This window comes from Schistocerca piceifrons, chromosome 5, assembly GCF_021461385.2.
Source record: "Schistocerca piceifrons isolate TAMUIC-IGC-003096 chromosome 5, iqSchPice1.1, whole genome shotgun sequence".
Classification (NCBI taxonomy): domain Eukaryota; kingdom Metazoa; phylum Arthropoda; class Insecta; order Orthoptera; family Acrididae; genus Schistocerca; species Schistocerca piceifrons.
In genome coordinates this window covers 480643159-480668129 of record NC_060142.1, presented here as the reverse complement: position 1 = coordinate 480668129, position 24971 = coordinate 480643159, and the positions used below count along the sequence as shown (strand labels likewise).

General features: G+C 42.3%; 1 long non-coding RNA gene across 2 annotated transcripts in view; it reads right to left on the bottom strand.

Annotated features, from left to right (window-relative positions):
* Nucleotides 1-395: 395 nt before the first annotated feature.
* Nucleotides 396-24971, bottom strand: part of LOC124799292 — a 188684-nt gene continuing 164108 nt past the window's right edge. Inside the window, exons 1-2 of one of the 2 annotated variants that reach the window (XR_007017008.1) lie at nt 684-796; nt 396-495 (exon numbers count right to left, since the gene is read on the bottom strand). This is a non-coding gene — a long non-coding RNA (uncharacterized LOC124799292). Of the gene's footprint in view, nt 496-683; nt 797-24971 lie in introns of those variants that run through there. The other variant, XR_007017007.1, reaches the window with a different exon arrangement.

Sequence of the window (24971 nt, the reverse complement as noted above, 5' to 3'; positions counted from 1 at the left end):
TACACACATCAAAAAAAGTTTTGCATCACCTCGGTTCCGAGAGTTCCGGAACCTGTACAGAAAATTGGAAAAGAGATCAACATAAACATCATTTCCGCCCTTTTTATTGCTCATGAAAGCCACACATTGCATGTTGTGTCACCACACAGCGAGACCTTCAGAAGTGGTGGTCCAGATTGCTGTACACACCGGTACCTCTTATACTTCATCAAGGCACTGTTGGTCCAGATTGTCCCACTCCTCAAGAGCGATTAGGCCTACATCCCTCAGAGTGGTTGGTGGGCCACGTCGTGCATAAACAGCCCTATTCAATCTATCCCAGGCATGTTCTATAGGGTTCATGTCTAGAGAACATGCTGGCCACTCTAGTCGAGCGATGTGTTATCCTGAAGGAAGTCATTTTGTTTCAATTTAAATTCTTTTGGTAACTATTTAAACTGTGATGAGACATAAATTTAGCTTCATTTAGCCATTCTTCAATCCGCGTTTTTTGACCTGCGGCAAAACAAACATATGCAACAGTCTCTGAAGTATGATTTGAACAATGGAAGAAATCTTTCAACAAGTTCCCACAAAAACATTCCCTAACGTAATACTTAAACCATATAAGACATAATTAATATTAAAACCCAATATTATTTACAAACAAACTGAGATGTGTCTAGAAAATTATCGGAACTAACTTTACGAATCGCGATTAGCAACATATTTCCAAAATGCTTCGCAAAATCCTCACTCTAACACGTATCGCACTCAACTGTACTCCAACTTCGCTACGAGAGCGATGCGTGTCAGAGATTTGTGATAAAATGGGAGCTACCAACATCTGAAAAATGAATGATTCAAGTTGGTATAATGTATGTCAGTTGATTATTCGCTGTGATTCTTGTTGCTAAAGTGAAGATTGTTCATTTTACTCTTAAGCAACAGTGCAAAATGCTCACAAATTACACCCTTAAGTTGCCAAATCCACAAATTCTTCTTACGGAAGTAGTTCGACGAACTAGTTAAAAAGAAACTACATAGTTCATTTTTACTGTTAAAGCACCAATAAATAAGAGTCCTGAGAAAAACCCTTTAACTAATAAATTTGCAGCTAAATTTATCGCCTGCAAAAACTAAATGAACTTTAGGAACAGATCCAGTGTGTGTATTTGTAATAAGTGTTCTTTTTTTTTTTTTTTTTTTTTTTTTTTTTTTTGCATGTGCAATCTTTTAATTAGGAAGGGCTGAATGCATTTAATTATAACCCAAGCCTTTACTTGGGAAGTTGGGTAGTGGGAAACTCTAAAAATTAAAATATTCGCATTGTCACCAAGAGTGTTTATCTGGCGTTTCTTTTCTGACAGGGTCCGGCAAAAGGAAAAACTCATTTAACTGTTAACAAAAATGAATTCTTATGATGCGAAAAAAATATTTAGATAAGGGTACAGTAAATAAAGTGTGCAAAAACAATAAAACTATGTAGTAAGTGTAAACAGGGCTCTAAGGAGGAGAAGGTCGGAATTGGAGCCTGAACTAAGATAAGTGAACTACTGGAGCGAATTTGGTCTACCAGTCTGACACAGTTCAAACTGGAGCCTGAGCTGAACTAAGTGAACTAATGGAACTGTGTCGGACTTCTGATCTAACGCTGTCTTTGGGTTCAGCAAGACTTAAAGTAGGACACACATATAAATAACTTGTGTAGAAAACTATCTTCTGTGTGCTATGGCCTAAGAATTTTAAAGGCTACAACAAGCAAAACAACAGTACAGCAGGCATACTATGCACAGTTCCACTCACTAATCCAATATGGGATCATTTTCTGGAGATACTCAACTCGCAGTGTAAAGGTTTTTAGAATGCAAAAAAGAGCTTTAAGAATAATTTGTGGCCTTAAAAAGATGGAGTCCTGTAAATCCCATTTTACTGAGCTTGGTGTTCTAAATGTTCCAAGTTTATTCATTTATGAAACTATCTTGTTCACTAAGGACTACCTCCTGAAAATAGGCAAACTGCTACAGAACAAAAGTGTACACAACTATAGTACCAGAAGGGAATTAAATATACATCAAAAATATCACAGAACAACCACCTATCAGAGGAGCATAATTAACATTGGTGTAATACTACACAATAAGATACCAGAGGAAATAAAAAATACTACTTATCCAATATTTAAAGCTAAACTAAAGGCATTTCTAATAAAGCACTGTTTCTATTCTGTCAGAGAATTTCTGAATAAGTAACAAAATTAATTGTAGTAGGTACCTAATTTTAATTGCTAATACTATGTATTATTGTAACTTATCTTTGACCTGTCCAATATCAATTGTACAATTTGTGCTATATGATAAAACTGGACCAATAAAAAATCAAATCAAATCAATTCAGAACTGCAGCCTGAACTGTCAAGTCATAAGAATGGTACACATATTTCCATCTCGAGAGCCACAGCCGTCAGCAGGGTGTATTTCTGATACTTCGCTCATTGTCGAATGTCGTCAAATTGAGACCGCGATCGTAATATTTATTTGTAAGTACAGTGATAAAAAATATATGTGGCCGGCTTCCTAGGATGATGATTCTGCCTATGCCTTATTGGTGCGCAGCGCCGGTGACCTGTGGCGGGAATGATTCACGTTTCCGGCTAATGGTAGGAACTGCCAGAATGGAGAGGCCTGCTGGGGTGCAGGAATGTGGCTGACTTAACCGTGTCGTCCTAACTAATACTTAGTATGTGTCAGACAGCTTTCATGATCACGTGGAAATTTGAGAAGATTCATTATGGACATGTGTTTACGCTGATCCATTATTCCCTCCCATGTAAATTGTCCTGTTGTCTGCTTCTGTAAATTTCGTGCCTTTATTTAGTTGAGGGAACATTGAGTGTGGTGTGTGCATCTAACAGGAGAAAGACAGGTGGAAGACACGTTTGCTGGTTCTCTAGACATGAGAAACACCTTAGGTGACTTTGTAAATTATAGGGATGATTTGGAATCTGTTACATCATGGACACTGGTATTAGCCGACCACAACTTTGTACAACAGTTTGAGGGTGACTTCGGTCTGCTGAGGGCGCTCTGGTCACATGTCAGGAGTGGATGACCGCCTGACGTCAAGGGAAATATCTAGTGCAGCGAGGAGTATACCTACGGTGCATGTGCTTATGCTGTCTGTCTTCGCGGTATGTGTACGAGTGTCTGGCAGCCAATAGCTATATGCATGATGCAAAAGGGGCGATTTTGTATGGCTCAGGATACAAATTGTATGTTTCTACATCGACATGATAAACGATGATATATTGCCGGGTTGTATATCGGTTTCACACTCTAATATTCAAGCTTCCATTCTCAGTGGCAGAGCAGTGTAATTGAGCAACTGTCTTACCATATTTGATGATCTGTAGGTCACTTTGCAGCGTTTAACTGTCAGTGCAATAAGGCTATCTGTACAAAATAGGTTTTTGCCGCTGAAAGTCTCGTCTGCAGAAAGAAAAATGCGGACAGTGCTTACACACCGGCAGCATCAGTAAGTTGTCGGGTAAATTCAGTAAGAGCCCATCAGACTGTTCCATTCATTTACAAGACATCCTTTGTGCCAGGACATGGGAGCCTCGACATAGTGGTGAGAATGGTTGCATTTCAGAGATGTTTGTTGAAAGTAGAACTTAACCATTTCCAGGGAGGGTTAAAACGTAATGGATGGGATGCCACATTAGGACCATCAGGGGGGATGCATTCTGCGTTACTCTGGGCTATTTTCGTAAACAAATACTGTTAGGACAAGAATTTTCATGCATACAAGCTGAGACATCATGAAAGCTTCTACAAAAGCAACCATTAACTTTTGTGACACTATACAATTTCCGAGAGATCGTCTTGGCTCTTATTTACATAGCCATGTGACATCAGTATAACAATGTGAACCTTTTAGATGCGCTTGCGATGGTGTGTAGCTACGTGAGCATTTTGCAGTACTGAATCAGCCACACTTAGCTCTAAACGCGTGCATGGTTAGATGCAGCTCGCATGTCCCATTAGTATCACTGGGAACAGTGCAGCCTGTGCTGTTGTGGGACACGTTGGAACAGATTTCTATAGCGCGAGCTGTGACGTCATTACCCAACGGTAGAGGGGTATCACGCCAGCAATGGTAAACACCTGTGCACGCGTATGGGACTTGCGTGAGCCCGCCGCCCGGTGTGTGCGCCTTGGAGTTCTGTAGGGGGGCAATTTGCTGATATGTCGCGATTGACGATAGTTCGAAAGCGGTTTTTACGTGCAGTGAGTGTTTGTACACTGCGTTACTTTCACCTGTTTAAGCGCTGTGAGAGTGTTTGCATAGCATTACACATACTTTATCTTTTGACAATTGTGAATTGTTTTCGTGTCTGTTGCTATATTTTGTGAACAGGTGTCAAGGTTGTGCCATGCATGACTCCGACAGTTGACGATTACCAAGCGTGTTTGCAGAGCCTTTTACCTGCATTATTTTGACAATTTATGAGTTATTTGCATCTCTGCACATCAGTGTATTGCATTATTTCGAGATTTACAAGTAGTTTGAAGGTCTGTAGACTATTTACTGTGACTTCAAGCATGCCGGGGTGAGTGTTTAGTATCAGTGTAATAAATAAACTACGTGAAATCCGTCACTAAATAAACTGTTTGCATTATTTCGATAGTTTATAATTAGTGAGTGTGTCTGTACATCAGTGTACTGCATTATTTCGGTGATTTACGAGTAGTGTTTTGTTCAGTGTAATAAATAAACTATGTGAAATCTGTCTCTAAATAAATTGTTCCAAAATAAATAAAGTACACTCCTTCCTCCCTCCAGCAGCCCAACAGAGGCTGAAGCATTTTCCCGCCATTTTTCCCCCAGACCGTCATGGGATGAATGTGCACTCTGGTGGCAGTACTGTGTGCTAGGTCAGTAGGACTCCAGACGTCATGGTGGACACACTGATCGGAGCTACTGCATCAAATTGTTTAAATAAAGACTGCCTGCAAAATAGAAACTTACCTTCATCCTATCCAGCATTCCAGCACAGGCTGAGTTCTTTCCCCACCAATTCCTAGGAAGAGGTGGCGGTCGGATGGCTTAGGTTAGTGGAGGTAGTCCAAGTGATCTATTTTTCCGCCACTTCTTAGGTTAGTGGAGGTAGCTGTGGTGTGTTGCATTGTCCTCCTGGAATTTGAACATCCCGCCATTATCTTGGAGAGCGGAGAAGGGGAGGGTGTTAGGTTAGTGGTGGTAGCCTAATTGACCTATCTTCCTGCCAAAATTTGAACTTCCGGCCATGTCATCATGGCGACAATGCCATATCCATCGCCGCCATCTTGGACGCCATGCCGGCCGCGGTGGTCTCGCGGTTCTAGGCGCGCAGTCCGGAACCGCGCGACTGCTACGGTCGCAGGTTCGAATCCTGCCTTGGGCATGGATGTGTGTGATGTCCTTAGGTTAGTTAGGTTTAAGTAGTTCTAAGTTCTAGGGGACTGATGACCACAGCTGTTAAGTCCCATAGTGCTCAGATCCATTGGACGACATCTTGAATAAATTTGGCAATAATGGAGAGTGGGGTTACGTGCAGGTTGCGCCACTACTGACTTTGGTTTTGACGTCGACCAGTAGAGTGTTACGTACCATGCAAGCATACAGGGCTTCCCAGTAAGGCTATGTAAGGTCGTTCCACTGAAAGGAGTATGTGTTAAAATATAGGGTTTTGCAGCCAAAAGAGTGGGAAGTAATATGATGTAGTGGAATCCTGAATAAAACCTAGTTGATTTCAGAAAAAAGTATTTCTTTACTTGTTATTCGCACATTCACATCTACAACTAAATTCCCTGAAAGATGAAACTTTGACAATACCAACCATTCGAGCTGGCGAAACATGAGAAAAATCGTCTAACAAACATCGATGAATGCTGCAGAGACTGGCAGTTGATCCTGAACGTAAATAAACGTAACATATTGCGCATACATAGGAAAAGAAATCCCCTACCGTACAGCTACACTATTTATGACAAACAGCTGGAGACAGCGTCTGCAGTAAAATATCTAGGCGTAATTATCCAGAACGACCTTAAGTGGAATGACCATACTAAACGTTGTTCCTAATGTATGGCGCAATTTGCTTTCCAAAGTTAATTATTGTGTACGTCTCTTTTACCACGTAAATTATGGAGTAAGAAGGATTTTACGTTCAATAGCCAAGAACGTTAGTCGTCTAGCAAGTTCAAATTAATAGTAATTATATGGGATCTGCTGGGTAGTCTCGGCGAAGACAAATAGGTCAAACTCAGGTCTTTTCGAAAATGTACAAAACAGGTTGTCTTTAGGTTGTCAGCTATCAATTTCGTATCCTCATATCTGCACACTGACTTTTTTATGTAAATATAATTCCGGCTCGTGACTCACAATCATATACTTCAGCAAACCCTCATCCTGTTCGATAATGGCCATGCAATTTTTACATAACGCCTCCCTCTTTTATACGACAACTAGTTGACAAATTCGGCATTGCCCGGATATTCATTTCTGCCATTTTTTAAATTAGAAACGAAACCTTGTATGTACTGCAGTCGACCCGGTGTGAGATGACACCGGACAGTTTCTGTACGTTGCGTGTCTAAAGTGCGATTTTGTAAACGTCTCTATGGCAACGTCTCTTCATAACACTACAGCCGTCTGCACTGCACGTTTGAGTATTGTCAAAAGCGCTGCCACGTATCCGGTATTTCCTTAAGTTGATTAGACTGTAGCAGCGTCTCAGTAGTTTTAGAATAAATGAATTAAAACTTCACGCATGATGCGGCATTTTTCACGCATATTTATGACGTCATATCTTATGAGCTGTGTGTCCTACCGTGATATACTTTGGTAGAAAAATTCAACGGTAAATGTGGATACTGTCTAGGAAAAATGCTGCGAATACATTTTGTAGTAGAGAAGTAATAAATTTAAACGTCACGCGTTATGCGGCAGTTTTTCAAGCATTTCAGTGTTTATGACGTCATATCTTCTGAACTATTTCGGTTCCGTGATATATTTTGTAGGTTCCTTTAGTTGTATATATGAATACTGTCTGCGAAATTCATTGCGAATGGAGTTAGTAGCTCAGAAGTAATAATTTGAGCAGTAATGACTGAGCAATAATGATTGAGCAGTTTTCCACGCATCTAATTGTTTATGACGTTTTATCTCCTGAACTATGACTGGTAGGTAATTCTTACCTCCACAGCGACTGTTGCCTGACAGTATGGAATATACGTACCACGTTTAGTTGAAATCAGTTCAGTGGTTTTGGGAGCAGATACGGGAAACACACACACACACACACACACACACACATACACACACCACACACACACACACACACACACACACACACACACACACACACACACGCACATTCCTACATACCATTTTGTATATGTATGGATTTACTACACAAGCACTCACTCTCTCTCCCTCTCTCTCTCTCTCTCTCTCTCTCTCTCTCTCTCTCTCTCTCTCTCACACACACACACACACACACACACATACATTCCTTTTTATAATATGTATGGATTAGGCTACAGTTGATGTATCAGTAGCAGATGTATGCGGGATGCACTGCAGTCCCTTCCGTAGAACCTTCACCACTGTTGACTTCGGTAACTGCAACTGTTGGCTGATCCTGCGTTCTGACTTTGCTGCCTTAATATGAAACTCTCCGGACTGCATGGGCTACACGTCCGTCGCGAAATTATCTGCACCAGTTGACTAACGTCAAGACAGTACTCTAGCAAACATCTCCTGAGAGTGATCGGTAGTGCCACTATCTTGTCAAACAGCAAACAAGTACATGTCTCCTTCTGTACACGATGTGCATTCGAATGCTAACAATGAAAATTTGCATTTCCTTCTGTCAGATGATGGTAATGTCACCTATTTATGTTCGATGCTGGTGCAAATACACCATTGTGAAACGATCAATAATCTGTAATCATCATGCAGAATTTCTAATTAATATACAGTTTAAACATTTCAGTTAAAACTTCCGCGACGAGAGGCTGCGATCCAAGTACAAAAACTGCCATTTCATCTACATCGGCGGGAATAATTTTTCAGAGAAATCGGCAAATGCTTGGGGAGGAAGAGAACGTCCGTGAATAATTTTATACTTCGACGACTGCCTGTCAGTCCGAAAGGTTTAAAAGAAGCTCTTTTTTTTTAGTCTTCAGTCTTCTGTCTGCTTTGATGCGGCCCGCCACGATCTCCTCTCCTGTATCAAGCTTCTCATCTCAGAGTAGCAGTTGTACCCTAAGGGCCTACACTCTCAATTACACTACTGGCCATTAAAATTGCTACGCCACGAAGATGTCGTGCTACAGACGCGAAATTTAGCCGACAGGAAGAAGATGCTGTGATACGCAAATGATTAGCTTTTCAGAGCATTCACACGCCGGTGGCGACGCCTGAAACGTGCTGACATGAGGAAAGTTTCCAACCGATCTCTCACACACAAACAGCAGTTGACCGGCGTTGCCTGGTGAAACGTTTTTGTGATGCCTCGTGTAAGGAGGAGAAATGCGTACCATCACGTTTCCGACTTTGATAAAGGTCGGATTGTAGCCTATTGCGATTGCGGTTTATCGTATCGCGACATTGCTGCTCGCGTTGGTCGAGATCCAGTGACTTAGCAGAATATGGAATCGGTGGGTACAGGAGGGTAATAGGAACGCCGTGCTGGATCACAAATGCCTCGTATAACTAGCAGTCAAGATAAGAGGCATCTTATCCGCATGGCTGTAACGGATCGTGCAGCCACGCCTCGATCCCTGAGTCAACAGATAGGGACGTGTGCAAGACAACAACCATCTGCACGAACAGTTCGACGACGTTTGCAGCAGCATGGACTATCAGCTCGGAGACCGTGGCTGCGGTTACCTTGACGCTGAATCACAGACAGGAGCGCCTGCGATGGTGTACTCAACGACGAACCTGGGTGCACGAATGGCAAAACGCCATTTTTTCGGATGAATCCAGGTTCTGTTTATAGCATCATGATGGTCGCATCCGTGTTTGACGACATCGCGGTGAACGCACATTGGAAGCGTGTATTCGTCATCGCCATACTGGCGTATCACCCGGCGTGATGGTATGGGGTGCCATCGGTTACACGTCTCGATCACCTCTTGTTCGCATTGACGCCACGTTCAACAGTGGACGTTACATTTCAGATGTGTTACGACCCGTGGCTCTATCCTTCATTCGATCCCTGCGAAACCCTACATTTCAGCAGGATAATGCACGACTGCATGTTGCAGGCCCTGTACGGACCTTTCTGGATACAGAAAATGTTCGACTGCTGTCCTGGCCAGCACATTCACCAGATCTCTCACCAATTGAAAACGTCTGGTCAATGGTGGCCGAGCAACTGGCTCGTCACAATACGCCAGTCACTACTCTCGATGAACTGTGGTATCGTGTTGAAGCTGCATGGGCAGCCATCCAAGCTTTGTTTGACACAATGCCCAGGCGTATCAAGGCCGTTATTACGGTCAGAGGTGGTTGTTCTGGGTACTGATTTCTCAGGATCTATGCACCCAAATTGCGTGAAAATGTAATCACATGTCAGTTCTAGTATAATATATTTCTTCAATGAATACCCGTTTATCATCTGCATTTCTTCTTAGTGTAGCAATTTTAATGGCCAGTAGTGTATTTATATTTGCTTGATGTATTCGAATCTCTGCCTATCTCTACATTTTTTACCGTCTACAGCTCCCGCTAGTACGATGGACGTTACCCCCTGATGCCTTAGCAAATGTCCTACCATCCTGTCCCTTCTTCTTGTCAGCGTTTCTCATGTGTTCCCTTCCTCAACGATTCTGTGGAGAACCTCCTCACTCCTTACCTTATCAGTTCACTTAATTTTAAACATTCTTCTGTAGCACCACATCTCAAAGGGTTCGATTCTCTTCTGTTCTGATTTCCCCAGAGTCCATGTCTCACTATCATACAATGCTGTGCTCTCAACGTACATTCTCAGAAATTTCTTCCTCAAGTTAAGACTTATTTTTGATACTTCTCCTGGCCAGGAATCCTTTTTTCGCCAGTGACAGTCTGCTTGTCCGCTTTTTATGTCCTCCTTGCTCCGTCCGTCATAGTTTATTTTGCTGGCTAGGTAGCAGAATTCCTTAGTTTCATCTACTTTGTGGCCCCCAAAGTTTCTCGCTATTCTCATTTCTGCTACTTCTCATCACTTTGGTCTTTTTTCTATTCACTCGCAATCCATATTTCGTACTCATTAAACTATTCATTCCTTTCAGCAGATGCTGTAATTCTTCTTCACTTTCACGCAGGATAGCAATGTCAAAAGCAAACCTTATGATTGATATCCTTTCACCCTGAAGAAGTAAATACCAGCCATGAAATGTAGATGGTGTTAAAGTAAACACTACCCAACCTAGGAGCTGGGTGATGAACCAGTCAGGAAACTAAGCAGATGTACTACCTAGGTATTTTGGTCAGTGGAATGTTATTCATTCCTCTTAATTACTGCAATATTGAGTCAAGCAGAGATATGTAACATACGAGGACAGCACTTCGTATTTACCTGCCATCACGGTAGTTGTGGGGTCATGCTCATATTTAGAGAATTAATCCTCAAGGACTACAAGATCTGCTACATTAACAGCCGTTGCAGGACAGTACGACACTAATTCTCACTCGTCACGATATTACCAACTTAACACTGTACTTGTGTAGTAGTTATGTAACGGAACTGCGGTTCTTAAAGGGCTTTACACATCTTCGGTTTAGCTGTGCTGTTTATCAAATGTGACGTCATATCCGAGTGACAAACTGTACGACTAACGGAAGGAACTGAGCAATTCACGCAGGCCGTACGCCTGCGTGAGAGACGTCTTTTGAAACGATTAACTGTGCAGTTCTCTCCTGTGATAGTACAGTTCGCAGTCTTGTCACCAGTCAAGTGAACCTCAAGCAGCTTTTGTCATCACAATCTCCATTAAAAATAAAGCACTTCTGTGGTGCAGCAAGTCGACGTGGCATGGACTCAAGTCATTGGAAGTCCCCTGCAGAAATATTGACCCACGTTGCCTCTGTAGCCGTCCATGACTGCGAAAGTGCTGCCGGAGCAGGGTTTTATACGCGAGCTGACCTGTCAGTTATGTCCCATAAAGGTTCGATGGGATTCTTGCCGGAAGATCTGCGTGCCAAAATCACTCGCTCGAATTGACCAAAATGTTCTTCACCACTCAAGAACAATTGTGGCCCGGTGACTTGGCGCACTGTCATCCGTAAAATTTCCATCGTTGTTTGCGACGTGAAGTCCACGAACTGCTTCAAATGGTTTCCAAGCAGCCGAACATTTACAGTTGGATCAGAGGACAAAGTCCATTCCATGTAAACACAGGCCACACCATTATGGAGCCACCACCAGCTTGCACAGTGCCTTGTTGACGACTTGGTTCGATGGCTTCGTGGAATCAGCGCCGCACTAGAACCCTACCATCAGCTCTTACCAACTGCATTCAGGACTCGTCTGACCAGCCCACGGATTTCCAGTCGTCCAGTGTCCAGCCGAGAAGTTCAAGGGGCCCAGGAGAGGCGCTGCAGGTGATGTGCTGTTAGCAAAGACCGCGTCAGTCGCCTGTTGCCACAGACCATTAACGCCAAACTGCCCCACATTATCCCACCGGATACGTTCGTCATATGTCCTACATTGATTTGTGGGGTTATTTCAAGCAGTGTTGCTTGTCTGTTAACACTGAGAACTCTACGCAAGCCCCGTTGCTCTCGGTCATTAATTGAAGGCCGTCGGCCACTGCGTTGTCCGTGGTGAGAGGTAATGCTTGAAATTTGGTGTTCTCGGACACGCTCTTGACACTGTGGATCTTGAATATTAAATTCCTTAACAATTTGCGAAATGGAAGGCCCCATACGTGTAGTTCTGACTACTTACACTGCTTTCAAAGTCTGTTACTTCCCGTCGTGCGGCCATAACCACATGGGAAACCTTTTCACAGGCATCACCTGAATACAAACGACAGCTCTGCTAATGGAATGCCCTTTTATACTTTCTGTACGCGATACCAGCGCCATCTGTATAAGTGCTTTTCGCTAGCCAATGACCTTGTCACCTCAGTGTACAACTGTATAGAAGAGCAACTGCAACTGCATTAATAGAAATAAGTGAAGAAGCAACACGGCTGCAGCCATGCAACAAATTACGGCTATCCTTTTTCTGCCACCCGTTGGCTCTTTATCACCACGGACACCAAGAACTGAGAGACCTACGAACGGTACTGCGGAGAAAACTGGATGTAACGTGGGCTACGGACACACGAGCGTGCTTTTCACCCAGCGAGTGATCCGTGTTCCACGCAACACAAGCGGCATCAGTAGTGCGTTGTGCAAGCTACGACAAATTTACTGTGCGCAGTTAGTATCAACTTTGAGTGGAATTTCATTAAATAGGAAAGAGATCCTTGCTTTATGTACTGAGACAGTTGTCTATAGGCGTCGGAAACGATGGCATGAGAACAAAATAAAAAAATGCTGGATTCAACCGATATTAAGCAAGAGATCAAGAGAGGGAAAGTTTGTCATTCTACACAACAAGCTAAAGACAACCCCAGACAAGTTTTTCGAATACTACAGGACGTCGGATAACTCATTTGAAATCTTTTTCATCACGGTCAGGGACGGAATCTCTATAAGGAAACAACAATGAGGGAGTGTACCAGTGCAGAGGAAAATCTCGCAGTTAACTTTAAGGTACTTGTATTTTTTTTGGTCCTTTGTGACAGTTTATGCAGAAATATTAATTTAATTAGTTTTCGCCAATGTTGAAATTCTTTCCGCTCAAATAATTCAGAAAATTTAGGAGGATGTTCAATAAGTAATGCAACACTTTTTTTCTGAAAGCAGGTTGTTTTTATTCAGTATACAAGTACACCATTTTATTCCCCACTCTATTGGCTACAAAAACCTACTTTTTAACACAATCTTCTTTCGATGCGACGGCCTTACGCCACGTTATTGAGAGGGCATGTAAGTTCACATGGTACCGCTCTATTTGTCGACGTCGGAGCCAACGTCTTGTTGCATCGATAATCTCCCCATTATTCACGTATGGCTTGCCACTGAGTGCATCCTTCATTGGGTCAAACAGATGGAAGCCGAAAGGCGCGAGATCCGGGCAGATGAGGAAGAACAGTCCAACGAATTCTTCTGAGCTCCTCTCGGATGGGCAGACTTGTCGGACGTCCAGTTGAGTAGCAAGGTGTCTGATTGTAATCTGTTGATCACCTCGAATGAGCCGGCCGCTGTGGTCGAGCGGTTCTAGGGGCTTCAGTCCGGAACTGCGCTGCTGCTACGGTCGCAGGTTCAAATCTTGCATCGGGCATGGATATGTGTGATGTCCTTAGGTTAGTTAGGTTTAAGTAGTTCCAAGTTCTAGGGGACTGATGACCTCATATGTTAAGTCCCATAGTGCTCAGAGCCATTTGAACCATTTTGAACCGCGAATGAGAGTCTCCGCACATTCCAAAGTCCCACAACAAATTCTGCATTTTTCAATCGAAATTGGCCGAGAAAAAATTTGTTGCATTACTTATTGAATGCCCCTCGTAGAAGCACTGATCAAAAGTGTGACGAAAGATTATTCATTGGCTGTCTCGCTTTGTTCGGTGCCCTGTGAGACACTGCTTTGATAGTGTTGTGCAGAAGGCTGATTAACTCTGAAAATGCTGCCACTTGGAGAAGACGGAGGAGAGGAAGATGTGGGTATTGTGTATGGCTGTAAAAGCTGAATGACTTTTAATTGAAGAGGAAATTTGTCCTGTTGTTTCCATTTCCTAATCAGGTCTCATCCGCATGAACCTTATCAGAAATACATTGTGCCAAATCTCCTTTCAACACCTGTACCATTTCTCTAAACGGATCCTGTTTTTTCTTTTTTTTTCTTCTTATAATGTGGCCTCAGCGTACTTTCTGTGGATGGAGGTTCAGGTGCAGGTATCGTGTCGGTACTCTGAACACTTCCGCAGTGTTGCTCGCTACTCAGACAGATCAGAAAAGGTTTTAGATGGTGCTGAGTCACAGACATGCAGTATTTTTTGAAAGAATACACCACTATTTGACTACATTTTATTGTATTTTTCGTCTGTACAATGTAGATTTCGGTTTTCACGCCATTATCGAGAACAATGTTCTTACACCATTAATATAATTTTGTTGTCATCCTGCACAAACAAGATAAAAGCTTGTTAATGGGCTGCGAATATTGTACTGGATAATGACGTGAAAGCCGAAATCTACTCATAGATCGTACAGAAGAAAAATGCAGTAATATACAGTCAAATGTCGGCGTATTCTTTCAAACAAAGAAAAAATCACAGAAATGCAACTAGTTTCCCGCACGTGTGTCCTACGTCAACTAGCCCGTGGCGTGCAAAAAACGCAAAACCAATGGAGCCCTTCGCGTTGCGTGAACGCAGTCAGTCCTTGTGGACAGCCCCATTCAACAAAGCGTGGTCTATTCCGGCACAGACGCGCGTGGATAAAATTCTCCTGTGGCTGTAGCCTCATTGCCGGTAGGCCATTAGGTTGCCTATTTGTAGCGTCTCGCGCCGAGTTATTTTGCTGTCTGGCGGCGACAGCGTGCACGCCGACTGACGCAACGCTGGCATCGACGAGTCGTTACCAGGGTGTTGCTACACATTGTCGTAGTGCGTGGGGTGGTTTGTTGGTCGGATGCGTCGCATCTTTGGCACATGAAGTGGATCTTCGTGTCTTGAAATTCCTCTGCGCCGCGATATGTCGTACATATTGCAGCACTTGATTCTGCCGATAACGTGTGTCTGACTCGTTGTAGGTCGAATATGGGCTAAGTGCCGCTCCTTTCGTATACTCCGTGCATTACCAGGCTCCACTGCATTACAGCCAGTGGGGACATGCTTATAGGTGTCATTACCGACATGTCATCAAAGTCTTCGATGTGCTCCTCTGACGATAACCGTAGCAAATGCTGTACATCATACACACATCAAAAAAAGTTTTGCATCACCTCGGTTCCGAGAGTTCCGGAACCTGTACAGAAAATTGGAAAAGAGATCAACATAAACATCATTTCCGCCCTTTTTATTGCTCATGAAAGCCACACATTGCATGTTGTGTCACCACACAGCGAGACCTTCAGAAGTGGTGGTCCAGATTGCTGTACACACCGGTACCTCTTATACTTCATCAAGGCACTGTTGGTCCAGATTGTCCCACTCCTCAAGAGCGATTAGGCCTACATCCCTCAGAGTGGTTGGTGGGCCACGTCGTGCATAAACAGCCCTATTCAATCTATCCCAGGCATGTTCTATAGGGTTCATGTCTAGAGAACATGCTGGCCACTCTAGTCGAGCGATGTGTTATCCTGAAGGAAGTCATTCACAAGATGTGCAGGATGGGGGCGCGAATTGTCGTCCATGAAGACGAATGCTTCACCAACATGCTGCCGATATGGTTGCACTATCGGCCGGAGGATGGCGTTACGGCGCCTTCCATGACCATAAGTGGCGTACGTCGGCCCCACATAATGCCACCCCAAAACATCGGGGAACCTCCACCTTGCTGCACTCGCTGGACAGTGTGTCTAAGGCGCTCAGCCTGACCGGGTTGCCTCCAAACACGTCTCCGACGATTGTCTGGTTGAAGGCATATGCGACACTCATCGGTGAAGAGAAAGTGATGCCAATCCTTGCGGTCCATTCGCCATGTTGCTGGGCCCGTCTGTAGCGTGCTGCATGGTGTCGTGGTTGCAAAGATGGACCTCGCCATGGACGTCGGGAGTGAAGTTGAGCATCATGCAGTCTATTGCGCACAATTTGATTCCTGTGGCTGCATGAAAAGCACTATTCAACATGGTGGCGTTGCTGTCAGGGTTCCTCCGAGCCATAATCCGTAGATAGCGGTAATCCACTGCAGTAGTAGCCCTTGGGCGGCCTGAGCGAGGCATCTCATCGACAGTTCCTGTCTCTCTGTATCTCCTCCATGTCCGAACAACATCGCTTTGGTTCCCTCCGGACGCCTGGACTCTTCCCTTGTTGAGAGCCCTTCCTGGCACAAAGTAACAATGCGGACGCGATCGAACCGCGGTATTGACGGTCTAGGCATAGTTGAACTACAGCCAACACGATCCGTGTACCTCCTTCCTGGTGGAATGACTGGAACTGGTCGGCTGTCGGCCCCTCTTCGTCTAATAGGCGCTGCTCATGCTCGGTTGTTTACATCTTTGGGCTGGTTTAGTGACATCTCTGAACAGTCAAAGGGACTATGTCTGTGATGCAATATACAGGGTCAACGTCTATCTTCAGGATTTCTGGGAACTGGCGTGATGCAAATTTTTTTTTGATGTTTGTACTTAGGAAATAAGGCTGTGATCCACACTCCGTAAAAGCTCTGCTGAAAGGCGCAGAATCCAGTGACCATGCGGAATATTGCTTTCAGTCTCAGGTTCCAGTGTGTAAACAAAGCAACAATCGCCTTAGAGTAGTTTTATTGGAAAAATAGCAATGATCCCATCTTTATGTATGGTAAAGGTGTCCTCAAACCGGAGTCCCTGTAAGGACCAGGGAGAACTCTGGGTGTTATACTCGCCCTCATAACCAATAAGTCTGAGGTGCTGTCTTCGACTGAAGCTGAAGCTGTCAGACACACTTCACCTGTTGGATGCCAGGATACATTCTGGTTCGAGCTACCAGAGATGACGGTCATGCGTGCGTGAGATACGCTTTCTTGTGTGAATGAATGTGTGTGTGTGTTTCTCTTCCTTTCCTGATGAACGCTGTGGTCGAAAGCTAACGTGTAAGTTGCTTCTGATTATGCCTGTCTGAATCTTAACGTGCCATCTTTACGGTAAGTAGCAATCAATCTTTTCCTTACATTGGTAAAAATCAGTTGCTGTTGTCGTGGGATCACTACTGTTGTCGGAACACATTGCTTCGCTTCTCCAGTATAAGATATTGAGCTCTGTATGAGTTCATACCTTTATTGTGTGATAAACGAAGTTTCTAGGACTGTTTTCACATTGTGTTAAGTAAAAGTTAATATCGGTAACAAATATAATTTAAAAATCAGTTATATCATTTATTGTTCGTCTCACAATCGTTCTTTACCTTTCGTAGCAAAAAAACGTCGAAGAAGCACATCTGTACAAAGAAACAGGCGCCAGAAGAAGCACTGGAGTTGCTATTTTCACTACCTAGCGATCCTGAAGATTCTGAAACAGAAAGGGAAAAAGCTACACAAGATAAATTCGTTTCGGACATTGCGTAGGACTCTGATACGTGTTTGGTTCCATGGTTCCCGCGCTATTGTCATTGGTACCATAAGGTGACACTGCTGTTTTCGATATGCTTGAAGTTAATACACAAGGAAAAACATCTGTCAATCGTCCATTGATAAAACAGTACGGAGACGGACTACTTCGTTTCTTTAATTACCACTGAGATGCTAGAGTATGTGGTTCAGCAGACAAATCTGTGTACAGAGCAGTTGAAACAAAAGCGCAATCTGGTCAGTCTGTAAGTGAAGCGACAAACAACTTGCCAAATTTATCTGTAGACGAGTTACAGACCTGGGCTGGATTGCATATCTTGACAAGAGAAGTGTACTACTAGAGTTCATAACCTAATTTAAGCAATTCGTAAGCCGTACACTGCCAGTTAAGTGTAGGCTGTGGATGAAAGCATGATATCTTTAAAGGGACATACATTGCTCAAGCAGTATATGCCATTGAAGTCAATCAAACGAGGATGCAAAATGTGGCGTTTAGGAGACTCAAAGATAGGCTATGTCACGAAGTCTGATATTTACACAGGAAAATTAGACGGTGGATCTACAGAAAATTCTCTGGGAGAGCGTGGGGTCATTAGCCTGACTCAAGACCTGAAACATACTGACAGTGTGGTAGCATTTGACAACTTCTTCACCATTGTGAACCTAATGCAATTTGCTGTTGAACAATGGTATCCATCCTACAGACACTGTAAGAACAAACCGGAAAGGGCTCCTTCATTGCTGAAAGAGAAATGTACCTTGAAAAAAGGAGAAGTTCAATTCCAACGCAAACGTGGTACTGCAGCTATGAAATGAGCGAACAACACAACTTTGACAACTTCAAGGAACCGCAGAGAAGCTACACTTCTCTCTAGGAAGAATAAGGATGGGCGCATTATTATTTGCCAAAAGCTGTAGCAACATACAATAATGTAATGTGAGGCGTAAATCACTTCGATCAATTTGGAAAACGTTATTTAATAGACTGCCGTAAGATCTCCTAAGCGATGGCATCGGATTCTCTGCTTCCTACTGGACATGGCAACTGTGAACACTTTTATATTGTACAAAATGAATAAAGAACAAGAAGGATACGAAGATCAATTGAACTTTTGATTACAACTCGCAAAAAATTGATTGATGGCTTCACATCCCACACAAAGAAAGACCGTCCAGTAACCATTCTGATCAAGAAGAACACAGTAACAGATTATGATCAACTGGTAAAAGCAGCAGTTCATATGGCTGTCAGTAACAGATTATGATCAACTGGTAAAAGCAGCAGTTCATATGGCTGTCTGCAAAAAACAAACAAACCGTGCCGAAAGTGTTCTACAAAAGCTCGAGACAAGAGAACATAGTAAATATGCTGGTCCTACAGAGTGCCCCTGTGTATCGAACCATGCTTCCACCAGTTTCGTGGAAAATAAAAAACTGTGACGATCATTTGAACATTTATTTCAGAAAGAGACATTACGCGTATACAGGCATTAAGTTGTTCTAGTTGATGTATACACCACTTGTAAACATGAAACGTAAATATTTTTGAAATAAAGTACAGTATTTCAGAGACGAGTTTAATAATTCTTGACTGCATGTTTAAAGGCATGCGAGTTCTTGGTAGCATATGAGAAAATTGAGGCCTTTAGAGGGTACCTTTTCAATTAAATATTGACGAGCCGAGCGTTCGCGAAGTGTGGCAGGCAAGCGAACTAGTGTAACTACACAAGTTCATTACAGTACCCGTATATCTGGTGGGCCCTGTACACGGTGCGGTTTTCCGTGTGAAAGTTTGGTAGATATCTTTAACCCGTCATATTTTATGCATTTCTCTCAGATTAGATCGCAGCCGTAGAGGTATTGAGATAGGATAGTAGCAACTATGAGGGCATCCTGTAAAGTAATGCTCCAGAAATTTTTATGTGAAAACTTTTAAAGCTTTTTAAATAAAACGAACTCTATTAATATTCTACGTTCTTATTCTTCATGTCTACGTACTTATGTCTCAACATAGTCATCCTGGCGACGAACAAATTTCTCCCAACAACAGACCAGTTTGTTGATATTGTCCCTGTAGAATGTTTTACTTCGTTGACGGAGCCACAACCTCATCGCTACGCGCACCGCTCCATCACCATCAAAGTAAAGTTCTCGAAGGTATTCTTCAAGTTTCGGAAACAGGTAAAAAAGGAATGGGAACAAATATGGACTGTACGGAGGATAATCGATGATAGTGGACATAAGGCGTTGGATAGTTATAGAGGTCGCAGCGCTCATGTATGGTCTGGAACTGTCATGCTAAAGGAAGGGGAACTCCATGTATGGATGAAGTTTTCTACTGTTAGAAACTCGATTATAGCCAGCTGTTTCTCACGCACTGACAGCTACGTCACACACCGTCATGTCCCACGCTACAATTCGGAGTCCTCTAGCGGCAGAGGGCTGCAAATATTTAAACATGAAGAGTAAATATGGAGAATGTTAATAACATTTGTTTTGTTTAGAAAGCATTAAGAGTATTAACATAAAAAATTGGAGGCATTACTTTTCAGCATGCGCCTGTAGAACACTCTTCAGAAATATTATTTAAAACGCAACTTATCTTCCACGAGATTACTTGTTTCATCTTCCAGATTTTGTAAAATGTGCAGCTTTGGCTCTTGATGCTATAAAAAACAACCTTTATGTCATGTGGTATGGAGAAACAAACATTGAGGATGAAAATCTACAAAGGAAAATAGACACCACTACAGAGAAATGTGCATTTATTTTGGAAGTATAAGTACTTCGATACAGTGTTTTGTACAAGACAAATTTTAGTGTATTGGTTTGAGAAAATATTTCCCAAAAAGTGACACACTTTTTCAAATATTTTCATTCACCTCTTTACCACAAGCACACGCCTCAGAAAAGCGATTATAGTCAAGTGTCTAGAAGGTGTTTAAATATTTCTCTATGATTTCCACTGCTTACGAACAATCTTTCAGAGTGATCAGATATTAATGTTTGAAACACTTTGTATTCTTTAACGAAAATTTCTTTGAAATATTACATAAGATTGTTGCTTCTTGAAGCTAATGCACAAATTGAGTAAATATAAATTAATGTCAATAGACACTCGCTTTCAGTGAAATCGCCACTGGCAATACGCACTTTACGTTTATCTTACCTATTAGGACTATTAATAAAAATGCGTTACGAAACCTCTTACACAGGAAGTACATTTATATCATTCAGAGTGTCACCTAGTGTTTCTGTCAATTTGTGATGAGTTTTCTGATATGCAGACACAAAAATCAATGAACAAATTTAACTCTAAGCAGACGATTGCCTTCGCACAATCTTTGAACCTTGCTGAAAGCACGGACTGGTACTGTAAACTACGGAACTTGAAGATTACAGCGGGATTTCACGTAGGACCCGGCCTGGTATGGCACCAGCTTCGTGGCGTCAAGGGGCTATAGCCGATTATGCCCCTGTATCATATACGAATATGTCCATTCAAACTACTTTTGCACGCAAAGTGCGCTGTATTGCCTGTTAACATCGTATGCATCTTATTCCATACGCTGAAGAACGGCCACGCCAAGTACTTGAAATCTGAGAAAAACCAAAGTATGAGCGAGCGGCATTCGATTTTTATATATGGCCATTCTCGGCTCCAACAATATTTTATTGTACATAGGACGCGCATATCAATTGTAATAATTAACCGTTTTTTTGTAAGTTGAGGATCTGTTGAGTACCACACTCTTTTTCTTTAGCATTTGCGAATCATACAGTGAATATACGAATGCTGCACTTGTAGAAAAGCGGCTGAGTACACAAAAAATGGATTCCTTCAATATATTGCGGAAAATCTGATGAACAATAACACTAAAAAAGGGGAAACACCACCATAAGAGAAACAGAAACTGAAGAAGAGGAAGGAGGAGAGGAAACGAAAACCAAACGAAAATCAATTCAATCACTACTATCACTGCCTCTGAACATGTCAAACTAATTACTGAAAAAAAAGAGTTGATTAACATGCAGCGGATGGGGTTCTTCAGGCCATGCAAATGTGGGGTGTTTTGAAGGTAACATGTTTTAGCGTTACTTCGGTAAGTAGCTGTGTTACGAAGTTTCATTTATAGTTCGAAATTTTTCCATTTTTAAAGTAATTTTTTGTAGTTTTTAGACTTTAGAATGTTCTTAAAATTTTATATGTCAGCGTAGAACAGTAAAGAGACAAAAGTTTAAAATGTCATACAGTACACAGCATAGAAAGGGTTTTGTACTACTTTAGTAAATTAAAATAATGTAATTTATTTTAACCCAAGTGTCACTTTTTTCTTGTTAGCAAAATGTTTACCATATTGCTACATTTATTTAGTTAAACTGGAAAAATCTTGTCCATCAGAGCTTCTCTTTTATCGAACCAGACATTCTACATGTTTTGCATTACATATAACACAATAAGCATGCTATACTACATTTAGAAATTATAGATTACAACAGCATAGATAATAGAAACACACATGGTTAGATATAATTGACCTCCAGCAAAAGTGCACTGAAATTGTTACAACAATGATGTCTGTGGATCTTCTAACCGTCAAAATATTTAAATTATCTTTCTTTCCTACATCGCCTTGGACATAATCGGCATTTTATTACACTATAATATGCACTTCATTCACTGTCTAATGATTTTTGTTATCATACGGGATGTTCCAGAAGTCTTTCCCTGATTATAAACATTCACTAGGCATCAAACATGGCACATGGACTAATACTTTTTATCTTGAATTGCCATGACATATTCAAGTTTTTGTATACATACTTACTGTTACTTTGTTTGTTACATGCCCCAGTGACGTAAAAAAGGATCAAGACGGGGTGGGTGAAGTTAAAGGAAACTGGGAGCACCTGTGATCTCCCTAGAACTCGCGGGCATGGACCCACTTCGTAGACAGCTCAGACAGTGAGAGATGTTTACGTGAGAAGTTCCAAGAAGTCAGTCCGCAGAGCCTCACACCAGTGCACTGCACCCTATAGAAGCAGCGTGTTTTCCTTGCATACATAGCTCACATCGTGTAGTCCGTACAACCAACAGATTACAGCACTCGTTATGACTTTGCTGCTACCATGCTACCTGAAATTGAGGAAGTTGCTAACTATTTGAAACCTGCCCTTTTCTCAGATGAGGCCACATTTCATTTGTACGGTGTTGTCAACCGACATAGTGCTAGGATCTGGGCATCCGAGATTCTCAACGCTCTGTTGTCTATCAGAGACAGCCCTATGCTGAACGCGTTTTGTGGTCTTGTGCGGTAATAAAAGCATAGGGTTTTTTACCTTCAGTGAAATGACAATCACATCCAATACCTACTTGATATGTAGCTTGATTTGCTGTTCCACCGCCGGCCGGTGTGGCCGTGCGGTTCTAGGCCCTTCAGTCTGGAACCGCGTGACCGCTACTGTCGCAGGTTCGAATCCTGCCTCGGGCATGGATGTGTGTGTGTCCTTAGGTTGTTAGGTTTAATTAGTTCTAAGTTCTAGGCGACTGATGACCTCAGTAGTTAAGTCGCATTTAGATGTTAGTGCCAATTTGGATACAAAAATTCCGAGAAGATGGATCGGGCGTGGTGGTCGCTCCAGCTGACCTCCGCGATCACCGGTCATAACACAAATGGGTTCTTCAAATGTTCAATGTGTGTGACTTCCTAAGGGACCAAACTGCTAAGGTCATCGGTCCCTAGACTTACACACTACTTAAACTAATTTATGCTAAGAATAACACACAAGTGAGGACTCGAACCTCCGGCGAGAGGGGCCGCGCAGTCCATGACATGGCCCTCAAACCGCACGGTCACTCCGTGCGGCCTGGATTCTTCCTTTGGGATTATGTGAAGGACTAGATCTATCAAACACCAGCATTACAGCGCAGAATTACTGACGTCATAACATCCACCTTTCACGAAATACTGACTAGCACATTAGTGTAGTTGGAATATCGCCTGGATATCCTTTGGGCAATGAAAGGAGCTCACGTCGAAATTTATTAATTGTGTGTGTGTACATAAAAACTTGAATATGTTATCTGCACCTCTAGGTAAAAAATGTGTGTCTTTGTCTCCTATTTTCTGCCTTATGCATGTTTGTAATCAGGCAATGACTTCTAGGACATCCTGTATACGTGTCCTTGGAATTCCATAAAATGCCGGATTTCACAGTTTGCCGGTAATAGGTACACGAAACAACACAGATGACCACTTGTGCATACTTATCACGCGACGGCTTTTGCTGGGCGTTAGGGTACAGTAGCAGGTTAAAATGCGGCCTCGTTTAAGTTCTCCTCGCGTGACTTGGTGACGCTAGGCGACGGCACTGCCTATCCCCCCCACCTCTCCACCCCCGTCTGACTGCTTGGGTCGCGATTGTGGTGGCGGTGCCCACCACCCAGTCCCGTCGCTGCCACAGCAGGTCACGGGGTCTCCTCGCCTGTAAATCGGCATTTACTCTAATCAATAAACTCCTTGCGGCCACAAAACTAGCCGATATAGTCGGTGACTAGCTCTATCCACGATTGCAAATTTAATCTTTTTCATGCAATCAGCCTTTCGACTGCTTACGTGCTGTCCCCGATATCCTCTCTTTAGCACCGCGGAAGTTATTCCCTAATGTCTTCTTGTGCCTCAAGCAATTTAAGAATGCAGCTTGTCGTGTGAAGAACTTAGCATGCTACAAAGAAAAAGAGGACACTTGGATGAGTTACTAGTTTGCAACAACGCTGATTTTCATGGTTTCCTTGATAACTCAACAACTGATAAACATTTGTATTTATTCAAATTTAATTTTATAGCTATAACACACAGGTAAATCATGTACTAAAAGTCATCAAGTCACTCCTTGTGGAAACTTTTTTATATTAAACTGAGTTCCTCAGCAAGGTTTTTACCATTTTAGACCCATTAAAAGTCTTTAACTTCAAAGATTTTAAGCCTTCAGCAAAAATTCTAGTGTATGTTGTAGGCCACCACAAGTAGAGTATCCTCTGAAAATTATAACGTGACTCGAGCATTAGACAAAAAGTTACGAGATAAACTATTTTATAGATATGCGAAATGAGAAAATCAGCTTAGAAGATTGAAAAATGCTTTATTGTACTCTAGGATAACTTTGCGAGCTAAGACTGTTCATGTGAATAACATACTACTTCCTCTTAGTCTTTCCTTGCTTTGTTTTGTAGTTTCAGTCTCTTTCTTACTTACCTTCGCTTCTTGGTGGACCAGTCTGCCCCTTTTTTTTTGTTAAAATTTTCTTCTCTGCATGTCTTCATTTTTCAAACACTTAATCATAATTTACCCCTCACATTTTTTAAGTCTCTCAATAACTTTTAATCTGCCATCCATTCCATCACTGAAAGTAATGACAGCATTAAATGTCGCTATTTGCACTATGCTTCTTCCAAAAAAGGTAGTCTTTGGAATGAAATGACTTATTACCATTTCCTTAAAAATTAAATCTGAATTACAAATAACATCTGTTTTATTTCTTGTAGATTCCGTAGGACAAAAATAAGTTTTCACTTTTCTCATCATAAATATTAGTGTGTGGTCACGATCATTAACATTTCCCAGTAAACTGCCATGTCT